This window comes from Ranitomeya variabilis, chromosome 6 (genome assembly GCF_051348905.1).
Source record: "Ranitomeya variabilis isolate aRanVar5 chromosome 6, aRanVar5.hap1, whole genome shotgun sequence".
Taxonomy (NCBI): Eukaryota; Metazoa; Chordata; class Amphibia; order Anura; family Dendrobatidae; genus Ranitomeya; species Ranitomeya variabilis.
Window position 1 is genome coordinate 52,078,063 of NC_135237.1, and position 6,338 is coordinate 52,084,400.

At 42.0% G+C, this 6,338-nt stretch overlaps 1 protein-coding gene across 1 annotated transcript in view; it reads left to right on the top strand.

Annotated features, from left to right (window-relative positions):
• SVIL (supervillin) overlaps positions 1 to 6,338 on the top strand; it is a 227,816-nt gene that overhangs the window by 69,961 nt on the left and 151,517 nt on the right. The gene's annotated exons all lie outside the window — the stretch shown is intronic.

Consider the following 6,338-nt stretch of genomic DNA (forward strand, 5'->3'; position numbering starts at 1 on the left):
AATTCTTAATACTTATACATATATGTGAAAATGCGCTAAAACACAATAAAAGCTGTCTCCTTTGTGTCATCATTTACAGATGTTGACTTTTAACAAATATTCCCAACATTTAGAATAACATTTTTCCTTTCCAGTCTGAAGTAATCAAGTCCATATTGACTCCGGGTATTTTGGTTCTAAATTATGTATTAGAACTCTAAAAACAATTCAAGACTATTTTCCGCTATGTGACTGGAAAATACATTTTTAGAACAGATTACTTGTATTTGTACATTTATATTTAACACTTGGATAGGGCCATTAATTCCATAAAAAAATACAACTTGTATCTTGTAGTGTTAAAGTTTGACTGCAGATCTCCATATGCTTTGCTGGTATAGAGACATTTTAAGGGGTTGTCCACTATTGGAACAACCCCTTTTTGATCTAAATGTTTAGCCCCGATAAAATAAAGCTAATACTCGCCTCCTATGCTGATGCTGTTCCAGCAGTGTCGGCACTCGTGGTCCCGAGGCTCTGGTGCGGTTGCTTGACACATGGTACCTGGCGCCCAGTCGGCACTGGCGTCATTGGCAGTTTGTCAGCTAGCAAATATCTCTGTGAAAGAGTATTTTCAGAAAGATTGGTAATTCTTTGCACCTTTTCGCTGAACATCTGTAACGGCCAATATAGACTAAAGTGCATGTGTCCGTGTTGACTATGTTTACCAGAATATTGGTTGTCCAACCATTGTCCAGCCATCAATTTAGCCATTTTTAATGTGTGTCCATCTTTAGTCTGTATCTTGTCTTGTATTCTTTGGATAAACATAAGCATTGTAAACTAAGACCTCTTTTGTCCCGCTTTAAGGTAGGTGTAAAACAGTTGCTTTTTGCATCCGTGTTAGACTCAATATTGAGCTAATGAGGTGGTGTACTGTAGACTTCTATAATGTTCTAACTCAAAATCTCATGAGTTGTAAAAGGTTCATCCTTGCAGGAGCACATTTCTGCCCGGTTCATAAAGGCTGTTAATTTTCTCGCCGATATTGAAGAGGTATCGTGGTGGGGTGAGACATTCTGAATTCACGAAGAGATGCACGCCTCTTAGTGAATCTTGTGTCTAACAAGTGCCGTGAGACTCTCCACAAAACTTACTCCGGTCTCTGGCTCAAGGAACGCCACCGCTAATCATGAAGTAGACTAGCTGTAACGTCACAACCCCTTCCCGCCCAGCTCTTCCCAGTTTGGCAGAGCTGGGAGAGACTGGTGTGAAAATGCCAAATGTCACAACATTTTTGGGTACTCCCTCCCGCTCAGTCTAGTTCTAGCTTCACGTTGCTGCAGTGGTAATATCATGACCACACCGCACATCACCCTGCACCCAGTCGCTGAGCTCAGCGGCTTTGTTTACCAAAACAGACACCAAAGCAGTGGTGGGCAGAACCGGTGCTGGGCAGAAAGAGGGCGCGTACGTTCACGTTTTAGTTTAACGATTTGTTCCGGAAAACTACTTATTATAAATAGATGCAAAATTTGGCCACTCACATGGTCCATAATATTTAAAAAGGACTATTGTTTTGTTTTTTTGTTTTTATGCTGATTTATTGACCATTCCATTACAATATCAAATACACTTGGAACTAAATGGTGAAAACAAATCAACTGTTCACATTATATGTGATAACTTGTTGATCAGTAGCTGTGAACGGCACCAGCCAGCACTATGGGTCTTTTATCCCCTTTAGAATGGAGTTACAGTGCACTTGTTCAACGCTGTTCTATTAATTATCTATTATGGGGCTGAGAAGCACTGCGCTCAGCTTTGTGACGGCCCCATATGTAATGAATACGAAAAGGTGATATCTTGTTTTAACTTAAGTGAGTGATACGATGAGATCCGGGGATGGACGAATACTAGGAACCAGGTAGCCATTATCGCTAAATCAGTTACTAGCACCAAACTTTTAGTTTTTGGTCACACCGGTCAAAATGTATTGCAGGCCTACTAAGGCTAGTTTCACACTAGCGTTCGGCAGGGCTGCGGATGAAAGCCTTCTTCCTCCATTAAGCCTTGCCCACTGCTGCGCCTCTTCCTTCAGCTCTGCCTCCATCTGCATGCGTACTGCGTACCCTATCTTTAACATTGGGTACACAGGCCACGCTGATGCCTCCGCATGCATCTTTTTGACGGCACGCCGACCGCAACAAAATGCAACATGTTGCGTTCGACGCAGGTCAGCGCAGCATCATAACGACACATGTGGAGGCATCCGCATACATCTGCATGACCTGCGTACCCAATGTTAAATCTAGGGTACGCAGAACGCATGCAGACATAGGCGGGGCTGAAGGAAGAGGCGCAGCAGAGGGGTGGGTTTAACAGAGGAAGAAGGCTGCCATCAGCAAGTCTGAAACCAGCCCTACTTGACTCTTCCTTTTTTCTATACCAAACAGTAATAAAATGTAAAAGGAACAACACATTACTGACACGTTATGGTTCAAGATCTGTCTGGGCTTTTTTTGTTGTTTGTTTGGTCCTAGGCTGTATGTCTGGCTTCGTCATACAAACTCAACCTTTGCCCAGAGTTATGGACGTCTACGTGTTCTTGTTACCTGAATTCCTCTGACCTGAAAATTTTACTTTCATCTTCAAGACCAGTGCATGCTTTGACAACACATCAGCTCTTGGTGTTGCACAGATTTTGGATAGAGCTCCAAGACTGTTCGATTAACGGAGTTTTTAGATATTGTCTGGAATTACATTTGAAAGCATTCTCTAAACGTGTCTATTTATTTTTTAGAAAAGTTGGAATATTCTAAGAACCATAGATGAATTCTGATAGGACTTGCATTTGTTGGAATAGTTAGATATGACTCAAACAGTCTGAATGGTAGGGGTAGACTAATGAACAAGAACTCGTCTTTCCTGTGGGTTAACCTGCTACACATCCTTGGCATTTGGTCTATGATTACAAAGGTCTTCAGTGAAGGTTTGCTGCTGAATTCAGGGTTAAGAAAGGCATTGGAGCATCCCATACCTTACATTAGAAAAAAAATATCTGAACCTAAAAATTTGTCAGGTCAGCGATTTACCTGTATGCAGACCTCTTACCTCATGACAGATGCCAGAAATAAAGGATTGGGCTGGTTGAAGCTTTATTTCCTGATCTTTTTAAGCCCTCCATACTTACTGCACTACTGTTGGCTGAAACCACCAATATCAATGGGTTTAGTTAGCGGTGTATGAAGACCACGGACAATTGGAGAGTTAAGGATCTGGTATGTTCGATTTTGGACTGCAGATCCTTTGGCTCTCCTGGAGATAAGCCGCCACTAGACTTATCTGGCTGCGTTCTCCTAGAAAACACAGGCAGACTTGACCAAACCAACCCTTTGTTTTATTGGAGAGCTTGCAAGATGGCTACCGGTCGAACGTTCTGTCAACACCCCATTTAATGTGTATGATGTGCTTTATTCTTGGGCAAGATAAGTTGCTAATAGAGGTATCTGACAATCATCTTAGTCTTCCCTTCTTAGTGGAAACACAACTGTACTTGGATGGCAGAACCAAACATACAAATGTATGGTGTGGTTTGCTTGGCTACATTGGGACCTTAAGACTTAACATCTACAGGCCTGCTTGTCGTTATTGGTACCCATGAGGTTTAAGTACATAATGTGGAATAATTCCTGAAAAAAAATAATCAAGTGAAAGTTGTTTTTTTTTTTTTGTAAAGAGCACTTGAGTTAAATACAAAAGAGCAAATGATAAACAATTTAAAACAAAAAACAATGGGAGGGGAAAATAAAAAAAAAAAAAAACCGAAAGCTTGCTGTGACACTGGTATTGGCACCCTTTACCTTAAATTAGTATGGAAATACATTCAGACTCACCTGTGGTAAATCACAAACGAGAAGCAACTGTGACTGTCGGTGCCCATGTGACCTAAATTGGCTAATGAATGATGACTTAAGGGTTTTAAAAAAGCCACATAATAGGCCGTGTTACTTTGTCACAATGATGAAGATAAAGGATGGCTGAGGACATCAGAACTGCCGCTATTACCAAACACCAGACTTCTAAAGGATATAAACCCATCTCCATAGACCTTAGCATCCCAGTTTCAACAGTTTGCATTATTAAAGGGAACCTGTCACCTGTCATTCTGGAATGCTGTAGATAAGCCCCCGATGTATCCTGAAACATAAGAAAAAGAGGTTAGATTATACTCACCCAGGGGCGGTCCCGGTACGATGGGCATCGCGTTCCTGTCTGGGTCCTCCCATCTTCTTACTATGACCTCCTCTTCTTGTCTTCACGCTGCGGCACTGGCCCTGTTGAGGGCAGAGCAAAGTACTGCAGTGCGCAGCTGTCGTGCTGCTCTGACCTTTCCCAGCGCCTGCGCACTGCAGTACTTTGCTCTGCCCTCAACAGAGCAGACAAAGTACGCCGGAGCCGCAGCGTGAATGCAAGAAGAGGACGTCATTGTAAGAAGATGGGAGGCCCCGGACCGGACCGCGACGCCCATCGGACCAGACCGCCCCTGGGTGAGTATAATCTAACCTCTTTTTCTCATCTTTCAGGATACATCGGGGGCTTATCTACAACATTCCAGAATGCTGTAGATAAGCCCCTGATGCCGGTGGGCTTAGCTCATCGTTGATTTTGGGGGTGACAGGTTCCCTTTAAAGCAGTACTTAGACATTAGCAGTCTTCCATAATTTAATATTCTGCACTGTCATTTTCTGTCTGGATTAGTGTGCATGAAATGACATGCTGAAAACTTTTTTTACAAATGTTATGTGAAACTGTTAGGATATTTTCATTCTACATTTCCATCTAGTGAGATACGGATTCTTCTGGCCTATCACCATGAGCAAGTCCTCTTTACTGCACAGAAGTTTGCCAAGCATGGTACTATCAACAACCTCCCTGGACGTGGGAGAATTGAAAAGAGATGTCTTTGAACGTTGGTGCAAATGGTGGATAAAACACAACGTTAAACACCCAAAGACCTGAAGGCCAGCCTGGAACAGTCTTGGGTCATGGTTTGAACAAGTACAGTACACCACACACTAAACAAAGCAGAGCTTTACAGACGAAGAGCAAGAAAGAAACCATTGCTGGAAAAAGATATAAAAAGGAACGACTGATCTTTGCCAAAGAGTACCTTAACAAACCACAATCATTCTGGGAAAAATGTTCTGTGGACAGATGAAACAAAAATATAGCCTTTCGGCAATGCAAAGAAAGTTTGTGCACAGACGGCGCAATCAAGCTTACAAGGGAAAATAGCACCCTACCAACAGTTAAAGATGGTGGAGGATCCATAATGTAGTGGGGTTGCTTTGCTGCATCTGGCACTGCAGGCCTTGACCAGCATCACAGGTATCATGAAGTCAGAGAATTATCAAGAGATTTCAGAGGACTGTTTTAAAATGGCCAGCCATGAGTGCTGACCTCAATTCCATTGAAAATCTTTGGGGTGAGCTGAAATCTGCTGTTATTAGAAAAGAACCCTGGAAACATTCAAGAGCTTGAACAAACTGCAAAGGAAAAGTGGAAGAAAATACCAGCTGAGAAGTGCAAGAAGCTTTGATGGCTACAAGGAACATTTGGAGGCTGTTATCAATGCCAAAGGGTGTGCAACCAAGTATTAAAGTAGGGTTGCCTTTATTACTGCACATGCTGTTTGTTCTGTTTATTTGAAATTGCAGCATGTAAGCTGAAAAACAATGTTTTATTGTTGTATTACTTTGGACCACTAATTAAAAAATTGTACAGTTTATGAAAAAAATGAAGGGATGCCAATAATGAGCAGCACTGTATATCTGTACCTAGGGTTCTTGATGAGTTTTTAAAATAATTTTTTGTCCACTTGAAACAGTTATGTTGGATAAATTGTCACCAGGTCCACATGGTCCATCTCCAGTGTTTAAGGTGGACCTTACAGGCCTGCAAGAGATGGCCAACAATAACAAGTCCATGACACTGTGATGAAGGTTAGAGGCTAAAACCTGGTTTAGACAAGCTACTCAATCACGTGGTTCCTATAGAATGACATGTGTTGGAAGGTTGTATGTCATGTTCCCAGGCTGTGGAGAAGGTCAGATCTTCACATTGACCATGTGGTATGTAGGTTAATTTTAGGTAGGGGTGTTGGACTCATGCTGTCCAGGAGGCTTTTGGACACTTTGAGACATCTGGTTTTTTTCTGTTTTTCTGTCCTAAAATGACATCAGTTTTCTAACCTGGGTTGTATGGTTTCCCTGGTGCTAGTTGTATGTTGTCATATGCGACATGGGCTTCTTTTCATATATGGAGATTTAAAAGTAGATTTATTACTGAAGAGATGA